Genomic DNA, 13,783 nt, shown 5'->3' on the forward strand with positions numbered 1-13,783 from the left:
TTAAGAGCGGCAGACTCGTAATCTGGGGAACCGGGTTCGCATCTCCTCCACATGCATCTGCTGGGTGACCTTGGGCTAGTCACACTTCTCTGAAGTCTCTCAGCCCCACTCACCTCACAGAGTGTTTGTTGTGGGGGAGGAAGGGAAAGGAGAATGTTAGCCGCTTTGAGACTCCTTCCGGTAGTGAAAAGCGGGATATCAAATCCAAACTCTTCTTCTTCTTCTTCTAGGAGATGACTGCCTCAGGAGGCAGATGCTGGGGAGATACCAAGGTGTTGGAGGACAGAGCTATGTGCCTGGCATGACTTGGTGTGCACCACCAAACCTAGCTTGCTAATCCCAGTGATACCTGAAGATGCTGTCCCATTTGCACTGCTGAAGTCAGATTGAACTGCCAGTCCAGTTGGCTTCTGCACATAGAAAAGGAAAGGGCACAATCTTGTTTTCCATCATCTCAGGCACAAAATGTCTTGAGCCAACCGTAGGTCTGGACAAATCTAAGCCACATTGATTTTCATGCAGTAATTAAATGTGCACTTACTTCCATCCCTTTGAAATCAATGAGATTTCCCAGTGCTTAATTTTGGCTGATTTATGTCCAGTGATCTTTTCAAGAGAAGAAAAAAAGGGGGGGGCAGAATCAAACTGGTATACCAGCTTTTTCTTTCCCCTGTGAAAACCAATATACCTCTTTGTTTTTCAAAAGGATACTGAAGTCCTTTCCCCCCTCACGCTTGTTTGTTGAGTCTACTTGTCATTCTTTCTTTGATATTCATTTGTTTTAAAACCTTGTGCCCACAGTTGGATTAGTTATTGTAAAAAGGAATAACCCCCAAAGTTCAAGTGCTGCTCCTGAAAACAAATAGCTATTGACTTTCATTAGGAGATCTGTGATGTTATCTAACCCCGCAAAGGCATTCGAGGTATGCAGTTTACATTGTATCTCCTGATTGTATAATCATTATTGATTTTCCTGGTGTGTAGTACCTATGTCAAACAACCTAATATATTTAAATGGTGATTATTTCAGCCATCTATCTATTATTAGATAAGATCAAAGGCAGTTAAGCTTGCCGTAGATTGTGATAAGATAGGCGTTGGGTCTCCAGCCCAACAGGTACTGCTTCTGTGCAAGCTCCATCTCATTGCCTTGGGGCCTGTGGCAAGGGAACATTTTGTAAACCCCACTGACATGAAGGGAGCTTTAGAAGCAGTAAGGTTAGGTGGGTTGTGTTATTGCACACCTCCAGGTACCGTTATACCTGGAGATGGAAACTTGAAGCAGCCAAACGCGAATTCCAAGTTGCAGCAGGTGTACTACTCTGTTGACTAGCAAAGACCAACCCAAACCAGATTTCCAACATTTATACCAGGCTGGGCCAATCCACAGTCTTCGTGTTGTCTGCCAATCTTCTCTGCCTGACAAAGGCTTTGAGTGGCATGATGCATGTGCCTAGTCTCTCTAGGGGCTCATCCAGACTTCCTTTTGTGCCACGCTTTCCAGGCATAGCTCCACACTTTAAAACTCTGTGTAAGAGGGTTTTTGATTGTCCGGCACTTTCCCTGGGAAACCCACATTTTAGTGCTAAATCGGAGCAACCAGAAACTCACAGAAAACCCAATTGACATTCGCTTCGATGCAGCAGTCAAACACGGGTTTTCCCGGAGAAAGCACCGGGATAAACAAAGCGAAAGAAAACCCAGACATAGAGCTTTAAAGTCCAGGCCTGTGCTTAAAAACGCACCACAGAAGGAAGCCTGGATGAGCCCTAAGTGAAACCCCAACTTCAGATTTTGCTTCAAGTCTGAGTTATTGACAAAGGGCTCATACATACAGAAACAATATGCACAACTTTCTTCCATAGGGCAGTGGTGAGCATCCATGCTAGTCCTACTCATGGTAGTCCCGTTGAAATAAATGTATCTAAAGTTGGCATGTCCATTCATGTCCATGGGTCTACTCTTGTGGGCATGTTGAGAATAGTAGGAGAGGATATATTGATTGGATATTATCCTCCCTCACTCGCGCTAGCAAGCTTGTAGCAGAGCACATTCCCTTGCACATTGCTGGAAGCTAGTTGATAGATTCGTTAGAACCATTTGAGTTAAGCAGTCCAGTCTGGCTTGTCCAGATTGGATTGTTCCTGGTAAATCCCCTTTAGTTCCCTCTTAAAAACAATGATGACATAACAGTCTTCTTTTAAAAGTAATGATAAGGTTTACTTACATTCAGTTCACAGTATGGTCCTGAAGGCAGGCTTTAGCTTGTAGTTACAGTTACAGAGAAAAGTGTGGGTTCATCCTCTGTAAGGGATGAGCCCATGTGCTGCTGGCTGAGAGCCAGCACACAGCAAAAGGCAAGATGGAATAAGGCGGAAAAGGGAAAGTGACTGCGTGACCAGCCCTTTTATAGGATCTGTCAGGGTCACGCCCATCTACCTGGTCACAGGGGGAGGATGCTCCAGACCAGGTGTGTCAGGAAGTCCTCCTGGCTGGAGCAACATTCCCCTGTGTGTCCACTCTGGGCAAACAGGAAATGTTGAATTTAACTGCTTCAGTGATGTTACATCCCACAACTCTGAGTAGGACCAGCATTGGATACAGATCTTTGATGGTTTAAAAAAACAAGAGACCAGAGGACCATCAACTGGAGCCAGGTGCAACCTTATTCAGAAAGGAGGGGGGAGGACTTTGTGTTGTTATTGAGAGTCACAATGAAAGTTAGTAGAACCTAGACCTTGGTGGTGGGGATGTTTAGCTTCTGAGAGACAGAAAGACTGGAGTAAGCCCTACAGCAAGCCCTTTCTGTGTGAGATAGTTGCTTATGGGGAGTTGGAAGTCCTTGCTGGAACAAGTTTAAATTTTATTTAAAGAAATATTGTAATATATGAATTTTGAAATTCTAAGGAAGTATTAGGGGTTCCTGGGAAAACTGAGGAGTAAAGGAAATAATGTGATATAGAGGATAATGATATATGAAAGTAAGTTAAGGATAGTAAGGATATAGGATAAAGTTATTAGAGGTAAAATTTAGAGGTTTAAGTAACTGAAATAGAGAGTAAAAAGAAAGATGAAATTGTGTAAAAGAAAGATTTATATGGTTGGGAAACCAGGAGGGAGTGGCTGGAGGAAGCCCAACAAAGATGTGAAAGAGAAATTGAGATTAGTGTAGTGTTCTTTTTTTTGTATTGTATTATTGTTGTGATGTGTTGTTTTCTAATATATATATATATATATATATATATATATATATATATATATATATATATGGGGAAGTCCTTGCTTGGTTTCTATTGTAAATCACCAATCTACACTTGGCTTGACCCTGCTGTTGGAAGCCACACACATTTGAGCCAATTCAGCCCATGTGGGCAAGAAACAAGGGTGCAAGGAAACATTCTGAAATTGCATCAGCTGAAGGATGTAGGCTTTTGTTATAGCAGAGATGGAGAAACTGTAGCTGCTCCGAATGTTGTTGGACTCTGCCTCCCACCAGCCCAAGCCAGCATGACCAACGATGGGGGGTTAATGGAAGCTGTAGTCCTGCAGCAACTGGAGGGCCACTGGTTCCTCAGCCCTGGTCTGTAGTCTGAAGTTCAGCAATGACCCTGCTATTGACCAGGTATTGGCAGAAGGAGAGGCTGTGCATATTTATTCCAGGCCTGACCAATCCAAAGGCTTTATCCCATCTGCCTGTCAATGGTGCTGCCATGGTACATCTCTAACACCTTTCTGCAACACCCAGTCAATATATAGCTTACTTGGGTAGGCCTAAACTGCAGATCCTGAAGTTTGTGGTTCACACCCCGGAGTCCCTCATGTGCCCTTATAATATTTGCACCACTGGCTGCGCCTATTGTATGCAAACGTGCAGTTCATAGTTTTAATCATTAAACTTTCTGAGGCATGTTGTGATTTCTGTTCTAAAGAATAAAATATGACAGATGGATGGGGGGGAGGAACCCATTTGAGAAAAAAGGCATTGGAGTTATGTAAATGTAACACAATTAGATGAATTGCTTCTCAAAGACCCTGGGAAATCATTCTATATACTGCACTTCTTGTTCCCTTACAAGTTCTTCTGAAGAAAACTCAAAATGGATTTAGAAAGCACTGTGATTTCCCAGAGGATATAATCACTGTTAATCCCATGAGTACCATTTCAACAAAATAACTCACCCCCAAGCAGCCAGTGGTTTCTTGGGCTAATCTCAGGAGCGGGGTAGTTATCGCATTTTATTAGTGATCAAACAGTATTCTACTTATACTACAGTCAGAAAGTAGCTAATCTGATGCATTAATTTAATATAAAAGACAAGGATACTTTATATGTCTATATATTTTGGGGAAAACTTTCTTATTTGAACTAGCATAATTTGATTAGAATGCATGTTAGTCAAAATAGACGGCCTCATTTGTACTAAGTGAAATACCTGAGCATAATGTAATGAAGTAATGGTGCCCACAAGATGATGAGAATCAGTAGTGAAACCTGGACAAAGGATGGATGGGTCTTTCTATACTGTGAATAGTGGCAGAAGGGCAGTCTCAAATCACCCACAAGTCCAGCGCATCCCCCTAGACTCTTATAGGGTCGAACCGCAGCTGAAATGAACATCCAGAAAAATTCAGCAGATTTTCAATTTTTTGCTTTATATGCCAAAATCTGAACACCCCGCAGCGCACAAATTGCCACGTGAGTTCCAGAAATGAAATCGTCATCAACATTTGACATTTGCCAACTTAATAGAGTTCTTAGAACATTTGCTGATAAGTAATAAAGGCTTAGGACAGATCCTGAAGTTGAGGCTCCAGTACTTTGGCCACCTCATGAGAAGAGAAGACTCCCTGGAAAAGACCCTGATGTTGGGAAAGATGGAGGGCTCAAGGAGAAGGGGATGACAGAGGATGAGATGGTTGGACAGTGTTCTTGAAGTGACTGGCATGGGTTTGGCCTAACTGTGGGAGGCAGTGAAGGATAGGCGTGCTCTGGTCCATGGGGTCACGAAGAGTCGGACACGACTGAACGACTGAACAACAACAACAACAACAACAACAACAACAACAACAACAACAACAATAAAGGCTTATACGGACTGTGTACTTTGGGGCACTAACACCAAAACCAGCTTTTTCTCCTCGCCCCCGCTCCCCACTGCAGTTTGCTTAATATCCAGCCTGGGAAAAATAATTTCAGGAAAACACAAAAACGTGGTCATTATTTTGTGATTTCCATTCAATAGGTGACCATCCTCTCCCCAAGCCCCATCACCTGCTCAGTCCCCTCTCTTGTTCTCCTGAGATTCTTTACCTCCTTTCAGCTGAGCAACCTTGGTGGAAGAGATGCAGGGGACGGAAGCGGATCAGATGATTAGTGGGAAACCACAGAAAGAACCAGGTCATTTGAAGGACTGCATATGAACCTGCCCAAATTTGGATTCAAGTCACAGCATTAAGAGGGCGGGGGGAAGCGGTGTGGGACAGCCCAAGTTTAAGATCTGAAAGAGAGCCCCTTCTCTATTATGGACCTATCTGCACTATACTTACAAAGTAATGTCATACCTTTTGAAACTGCCCACAAAGAATCCTGGGAACTGTAGTTTGTTCAGGGTGCTGAGAGTTATTCGGAGACCCCTATTTCCCTTCCTCCTGCCAACCTAGCAGTTTTATACTCATACATGGGACGTGGGTGGCGCTGTGGGTTAAACCACAGAGCCTAGGGCTTGTTGATCAGAAGGTTGGTGGTTTGAATCCCCGCGACAGGGCAAGCGCCCGTTGCTCGGTCCCTGCTCCTGCCAACCTAGCAGTTCCAAAGCACGTCAAAGTACAAGTAGATAAATAGGTACTGCTGCGGCGGGAAGGTAAACGGCGTTTCCGTGTGCTGCTCTGAGAAGTGGCTTAGTCATGCTGGCCACATGACCCGGAAGCTGTACACCGGCTCCCTTGGCCAGTAAAGCGAGATGAGCGCCGCAACCCCAGAGTCGTTCGCGACTGGACCTAATGGTCAGGGATCCCTTTATCCTTTACCTATTTCCATTAAAGAGCTACAATTCTCATGTTGGTTTTACAGCCAATTCCTGTTCACAGGGCAGTATATAAATTTTATTAATAATAATAATAATAATAACTCTAGGAAGAAACTACAGTTCCCAGGATTCTCTGGGAGAAGCAGTGACTTTAAAGTGGTACAATACTGCTTAAAATGGATAGTGCAGATGGGGTCTGTCTCAACAACAACTGAGGTGCCTTTGTCAGGAAGACAAGAAATGACCTTCTCTGTGCCTTTGCCTATTCTTAGTAACATTCTACCAAGGGAGGCCCATTTAAGTCCCTTCTGGTTTAAATAAGACTTCAGCCTAATAAGGCGATTCTTTCTCCTCCCCTTGTTTCTGTATTTGGAACGGGGTGCTGCTGTTGTACCTGATAATGATTTTAGTTTTCAGTATTTAACCTGCTGTTACTTTATTTACTGCTTATTATTTGTTTGCTGTTTTGGTTTTATTTAATAATTGCTGCTTTTGTATATTATTATTGATAGCTACCTTGGGTGCCCAGTACAGAGAGGCAGGGTATAAATTTAAATAAATAAGTAATCTGTCGGATATGTCAGACATTGATTGCTCTTGCATGTCACCTGTCAGATACTGCCAAAGGTTGACTGTCATATGTCAGTCCCTGTCAGATCTTGACTGCTCCAGCACATCATTTTAGAGATGTTGTCAAATACTAAGCATGGCTGCAAAATCAGATGCCAAATGCTAATGCAAATCATGCTGAGTAGCAAATATTTGCACATATTCAGAGAATCTGCCCCCTCAAAATTTGCAGAGAATAATGTCTTGGGCTACGGATTGATTTTCATTTGGTGATGCATTCAGAGACAACAGCTGTCCTAAGTTAGAATGAATTTCACTGGACAATTTGTGTATGCTAAACTTTTTTTTTTAAGCATTTTGCATTTTTTCAGACAGCAGAAGTGTTTGTAGTTATATTCAGTACTACTACAAAATAAAAGGGAAAATGTGGAGGAAAATCACACTCTCATTTGCGATTGCGGTACATAAATAAATTGGGTTATCTGGCAATTCTTTGTGGGTTTGAAATGTGCTCTAAATACGTGAATTAAAATATTTTAAGTTTTGTGCAAATTGGATGGTTCAGAAAATCCTTTCATCAAAGTTTATAATTAATTTTGGGACGTTAAAAAAAATCGGACTTCTTCCTTTGCATATGGAAGGAGGGGTTCGTTTTTTCACATTCCCTGATTCCACCCCCAACCCTGTGATGCCTTCTTAAGACAACAGTGATGGGCCCTCACAAAAGATAAGCAGGCTGTATGACCTGTGCCCCTCCTGTAACATTAAGTCAAAAACCTGTAACATTATTGTCAAATACATTATGGCAATGCAATGGGGCAACTATGATAAAAAGTGGAACTTTAACACATTTCCTCCTTATGAAAGATGTGCAAACCATTGGGCTTGTCCCCAAGGTTCCTGGGATATACATTTTTGATGCTCATTTCCCTACAATATATGCATTTTTGTAAGGCAGCAACCATTTTACATGCGTCCAATTGACTGCGCGCACACTCGTCGCTGTGGACCCAGAAATGCCCGGGAAATGGGGCGTAACAGGGGCAGGGCAGGCTTATGCACTCTGCCAATGCACACAGAGGCCAAGGACGCAAGCCCTCTGCAAATGGGGAGTTGCCTGTACGCATTTGGGGATTGCAAAATCTGGGGGTGTGCATGTGTTGAAAGACAGCTGCCTTTCGGTTTGCAGATTGTTTCGGGTTGTGCAAATTAAGCCGTTTCACACTGAAAATGCAAGCTGGGCTGAAATTTTTTCCTAACCCTATTGCAGGGTTACCGATTTGTTTTGGCGCAGAAGCATCAACCATCAATCTATGAGGAATATAAAGGTAAAGGTAAAGGGATCCCTGACTATTAGGTCCAGTCGTGTCCGACTCTGGGGTTGCGGCGCTCATCTCGCTTTACTGGCCGAGGGAGCTGGCATACAGCTTCCGGGTCATGTGGCCAACATGAAAAAGCCACTTCTGGTGAACCAGAGCAGCTCACAGAAACGCCGTTTACCTTTCCGCCGGAGCGGTACCTATTTATCTACTTGCACTTTGACGTGCTTTTGAACTGCTAGGTGGGCAGGAGCTGGGACCGAGCAACGGGAGCTCACCCCGTCGCGGGGATTCGAACCGCTGATCTTCTCATCAGCAAGCCCTAGGCTCTGTGGTTTAACCCACAGCGCCACCCACGTCCCTTATGAGGAATATATTGCAGCCCTAAACTTGTCCTAAAGAGCAAAATAAAACAGCCCAAATTCCTTAAATCAGCAAAATGCTTTATAATCTAGCTTGGTCTGGATTTAGATATATGCAAAGCTCCCCATTTACATGCGTTCAGTAAGTGTGTGACCATGTATACGTGACCCGGAAACATCATAAAGACATCACTGAAACATCACTAAAAGGGTGGGGCACGGCGGAACAGAGATGTTTGCAGGCTTTTCCAATGGGTTTCAGTTATATGCAATTTCACCGATGTACACGGTGCCTCCAGAACATAACCCATGCATAAATGGGGGGCTGCCTGTATTGCCTTGGGAGGCCATTCATTGAGCTGGATCCAGGCTTAGTCGTGCTTTGAGGGAACCCATTGAAATCAACGGGACTTTAGCTAGTCGTGACTTAAAAGCCCAATTGGTTAAAAAAAAAATCAAAAAATCTATACCACCCTTCATCTGATGATCACAGGGTAGTTTACAATATAAAAACACAAACATATATAGAACAACAACAACAACAACAACAACAACAACAACAACAACAACAACATAACATTAACCCCCTGCCCGCAACTTAAGAGGCCATAAATTGTTTAATTAGCCAAAAGGCCTGGGAGAAGAGGAATGTTTTGCTTGGTGCCTAAAGATATGCAATGAAGGCACCAGGCGAGTCTCCCTGGGGAGAGCATTCCACAAGTGGGGAGCCACCACAGAAAAGGCCCGTTCTTGTGGGTCTACTCTGCTCTAAGCATAGCTAAGTCTCAATCCAACCCATGCTTGACATCATTATTCATCTTGAGCCAAGGCCTTGCGTTTACTATGCCACTGAACACTTTCTACCATTCACCCTGACATCCTGCCAGTCTGCAGCACCGTTCCATTGATCTGTCTTCTTTACTCTTTATTGTATCTTTGTATTGAATTCTGTACCATCCCCAATTATATTTCTCGGGAACTTTGCCTTTTGAACTGTCTCAAGCTAGCTTCCCCTCACCTTCACAGGGCAGGCAGTCAGTTCCCTGCGTTGCATGTCCACAGAACACAAAGCGGGAAGGGGGAGCTGAATGGGAATCAGAACATCACATTGGCCCTGTGTCAATATTTCTCAGAAGTGTTTCACAGATGCTTGAAGCACAAACTAGAATCTAGTTAAGTCTGGATTCTTTGGGGGAACCCATATGCTTTAAATGTACCTTAAAGGGATGGTGTAGTAGATTATGTAAAATGGTGCCAATGAATGAGAGCTCTCCTCATAGGACTAACATTAGCTTAGGGAGATTGTCAAGGTGGGATGTGGAAGGAAGAGGTGAATGTTCTTCCTTTGTACCATAGTTCTTATTAGAATTTGAAGGTGGGAGTGATACTTTTCATTATTTTTAAATATATAAAATAAAGATACAACTTCAGGCGAAGTTGTATCTTTAGCATGGTGTCTAGTTTGGCCCTGTGAGGGCCTCCCGTACAGCACAAAGGATATCTTGTTGCATAGAAATCTGGGGAGTCCTGATTGACTGCAACCGAATGGATCTGTAGATCTGGCCTTGTTTTTTATCTATAATATCTTTTTATTTGTGTTTCTATTTTATTTAAGATTAAATTCCACTTGACTTTTAAGCATTCCATCTCTCTCTCTCTTTCTCTCTCTTGGCTTATTTTTAGAGCCATGCTCCTTTCCTTCATCTTCCTGTCTGGCTGCTACTCTGGAGAATTTTCATGCAAGTCATCCCCTACCTCCCATAAAAGCTTGCTTAACATGCAGACTGGGGGTAATCTGTGCAGTGTTTGTTGACTTAAAGACATTCCAGCACTCCTGGAATTTAGAGGCATTTGTTTCCTGGTCCAAGTGACTTATCTAATTAGCTGTCTTAACTTACTGAGATTTCCCCCCTTTTGAAACCATGCACTTATTGCTGGAACGGAGACCACCAAGCGACCATGGAACTGACTTGGTGGAGGAGATAAATAGTCAGCCTGGTCTACCACTCTGCTTCAAATAGCGGAACAGCCACCTCTAGGAATAGGCTACATGAAGACAATGGTCACCCCTGGAGCCCAGCATCTGATGAACTCAGAGCCACGTGCATACACTGATATTTCTTTCAGTTGCAGCAGCTAACATTCATAGACAGAACCATCCTGCATACATTTGTTCAGTCTTTTTCTTCAGTGGTGGAGGGAGCTCTCTGTGCTCATTCCTTGTGGCAATGAGTTCCATATGTAAATCTGAGTGAAGAAGTATTTTCTTTTGTCTGCTCTGAACCAACTGCCAGAGGTGTTGCGGGGATTCGAACCACCAACCTTCTGATCAGCAAGCCCTAGGCTCTGTGGTTTAGACCACAGCGCCACCTATGTCCCATGTGTATGTTGGGTATGTGACTGTAAAATTGTAAAAACCATATGTGTGTGTGTGTGTGTGTGTGTGTGTGTGTGTGTGTCAAATGACTAGTCTATGAGCATTCCTGGAATCATCTTACAGAAGTGGAAAGGAAGGAAAAGAGGAGAAGCTGGAGTACTGAATCCCATGACCCTTCAGTACGCTAGCTGGGACTGACGGGAGTTGGCATCCCAAAACATCCAGAGAGCTACAGATTCCCCCCTGCCCTCATCACCCAAGAGTACTGACATAGGAGGCAACTCCTAGGTGCCATGGAGACTTCAGCCCCCACAAGAAAATATTTGAGGAGGCTGGGGCCCCACAAAGTTGATGGGCATTGCAATTCAAATGGTGTGTGTGCGCACTGCATCGTGTAATTGATTGTGTGGGGTGGGGTTTACGTGGGCCCCCACAATATTTTATTCATGTTGGCACCCCTGAGTCACTGCCATAGGATATGTATTTCTGCCCCATCCCTGCATCAAAGTAATACTGGGTCATTTTATCAGATGCAGAGACAGCACAGAATTACCTGCCCTTGGAGGAAGCACAGTCAGAGCAGAAACCCCAAGGAGTGGCTGTATTCTTATACCTACTCTATCCAAGGCAGCGCACACACCATACACTTAAAACACATGGCTTCTCCCAAGTATCATCACTGAGCTACAATTCCTAGCACCTTTAATAAACTACAGCTCCCGGGATTTTGGTGATAAACCATGCACTTTAAAGGTTTAGGTAGCTAAGTAGGTAGGTTTATTTCAGCCAACTTTAAAGGTTTAAAAGTAAAGCTTTGGAAAAGGAAGTGAGCATTTAAAAAAAAAATCCATGAAGGGCTGGGGTACACCTGAGGCAGCGCCCAAGACATCTTATTCTGTGAAGTGCCCTGAGATCTTATGATGAAGGGTGGTATATAAATTTAATTAAATAATAAGTTTGACACCTGGGGCAAACCACAAAATTGTGTCCCATCCCACCCCCCACCCCCGTCAGGGAAGAAGGGGAAACAGTGGGAACAAAGATGTACATCAGGAACAAGGTGGGGGGAGTTACAGGTGGGTAGCCATGTTGGTCTGCCATAGTCGAAACAAAATAGGAAATTCTTTCCAGTAGCACCTTAGAGACCAACTGAGTTTGTTCTTGGTATGAGCTTTCGTGTGCATGCACAGAAGTGTGCATGCACACGAAAGCTCATACCAAGAACAAACTCAGTTGGTCTCTAAGGTGCTACTGGAAAGAATTTCCTATTTTGTTCCAAGGTGGGAGGAGATCAGCAGAGCTTCCTATTCGCCTGAGAGGCTGCTGTGGAGCTGGCAATAGGGGGCGCTGCAGTGCTGAGCAGAAGGCACATCCAGCCTCAAAGGAGTATGCAGCAGTGGCGGCAGCAGTAAGTGAAGCATTCCTTGGAGGTCGGATCTGCTGCCCCTGTGGACCATGCCTCCCGAGGTGGTTACCTCACCTTGCCTCGTGGACGGCAGTCGCTGGCCCGAGGAATCAGCAGTTTGGGAAACACCGGGCTAACGGTGCTTTCGGTGAAGTCACCTTGAAGGAACTTTATGTTCCATCCAGAGGCTCTTTGGATGGGATGCAATGACCCTTTTGACGCATCTCCCCCTCGGTGTTTTGTGGTGCTTAAAATTATTATTATTATTATTATTATTATTATTATTATTATTATTATTATTATTATTATTATCATCATCATCATCATCATCATCATCCTATGCCTATCGCCAAATCGGCGGCTGTCACTCCCTGGCTTGGCGAAGCGAGCGCACAGGCGCCTTCTGCGCCCCCCGCGTGCGCGCCTGCTGCGGAAAAGGCACAAAGCAGGTGATCAGATGCTCTCTAGTGTTAAGAGCGGTAATAAAACCGATCGGCTGGGGAGGAGGCAAAACTACCAATTCCGGGTCTCTCATCCCGACCGCACAACCCGGCGCTTTTGCAGCTCCACTTTCAGCGTCCTGGTTCTCGTCCATTCTCTCCGCCAGCAAATGCTCAGGAGCTCCACCGTCCGAGGAACGGAAAAGTCCCCGCTCTTCCTCTTTGCCTCCACGACTCAACTGAGTGCCCAGTTCAGAAATCGGGCTTTCTTTTCTTTTCGGAGAAGGGCGTCCAAGTGGCTTTTACGCGCAGCGCAGAAAAGAGGAGGTGCGGCCCAGAAAGAGAGAGAGAGAGAGAGAGAGAGAGAGAGAGAGATAGAGAGAGAGAGAGAGAGAGAGAGAGAGAAATGAACGATTGCACGCTCGAATGCAGCACAACAAAAGTGAGAAGACTTGAACTTCCTCCCATGAACGAGAGAAGGCGCCCTCCATATTCCTTGCCTACCGAACGCCGCTAGTTACTGCGGAAAGTTTCCGAGAGATTGTCTTTCTTGTGCCTTTCTTTCCAAAGTGACGAAAAGATAAAATAAAAAGCAAAGGGTGGGGTCAAGGTGCGGTCTCTGAGACATTTTTTTTTTAAAAAAGTAGGAGCTGTTTTGCAAATTTATCAAGGTAGATTAAATCACCTACAAGGTACCACACATGCACACCGCCCCAGTTGTTGCTGCTGTTGTTGTTGTTCCTGCTGTTGTAATATCAACAGCAGCAACAACTTATTCTTTCCCCAGGAGTGTTTGAAAAGGAAGTTTCCTCTGACCTTGCGAGTTTGGAATCGCTGCTCTGCTCTGATACAGTTTTCGTTCTCCTGCTGCAAAAAAGAACCGTGAGCGCGATTCAGCTACATTTAAGCGCTTCAAAGGCCACGACGAGAAGGTCAGGGCAGTGCTTAGTTCTGCGATCCTATGGACACTTGCTAAGGCAGGCACCCCACTTCTCTTTCGCCTTCCAAATTCCTTCCATTCCTTCCAACACCGCTTTCCATTGCTTTATAGGTGATTCCAGTCTTTGATTCAGAGGCTGTGATTTCTATGGTTTATATTAAGCCGAAAACGGGACTGGTTTCTCGAGATGATCCAGAATGATACCCCATCCACCTTCTAAACGGGAAGAAGGGAAGGGAAGACAGGCTTTGGGCAAGACCCAGCCAATTCTGAGTACGTTTCATGTCCTCGTTGATTCCTGTGCAAGAGCTAAACACGTGTCTGAATGTTCCTCATTTAAATCA

This window comes from Lacerta agilis, chromosome 7 (genome assembly GCF_009819535.1).
Source record: "Lacerta agilis isolate rLacAgi1 chromosome 7, rLacAgi1.pri, whole genome shotgun sequence".
NCBI lineage: Eukaryota > Metazoa > Chordata > Lepidosauria > Squamata > Lacertidae > Lacerta > Lacerta agilis.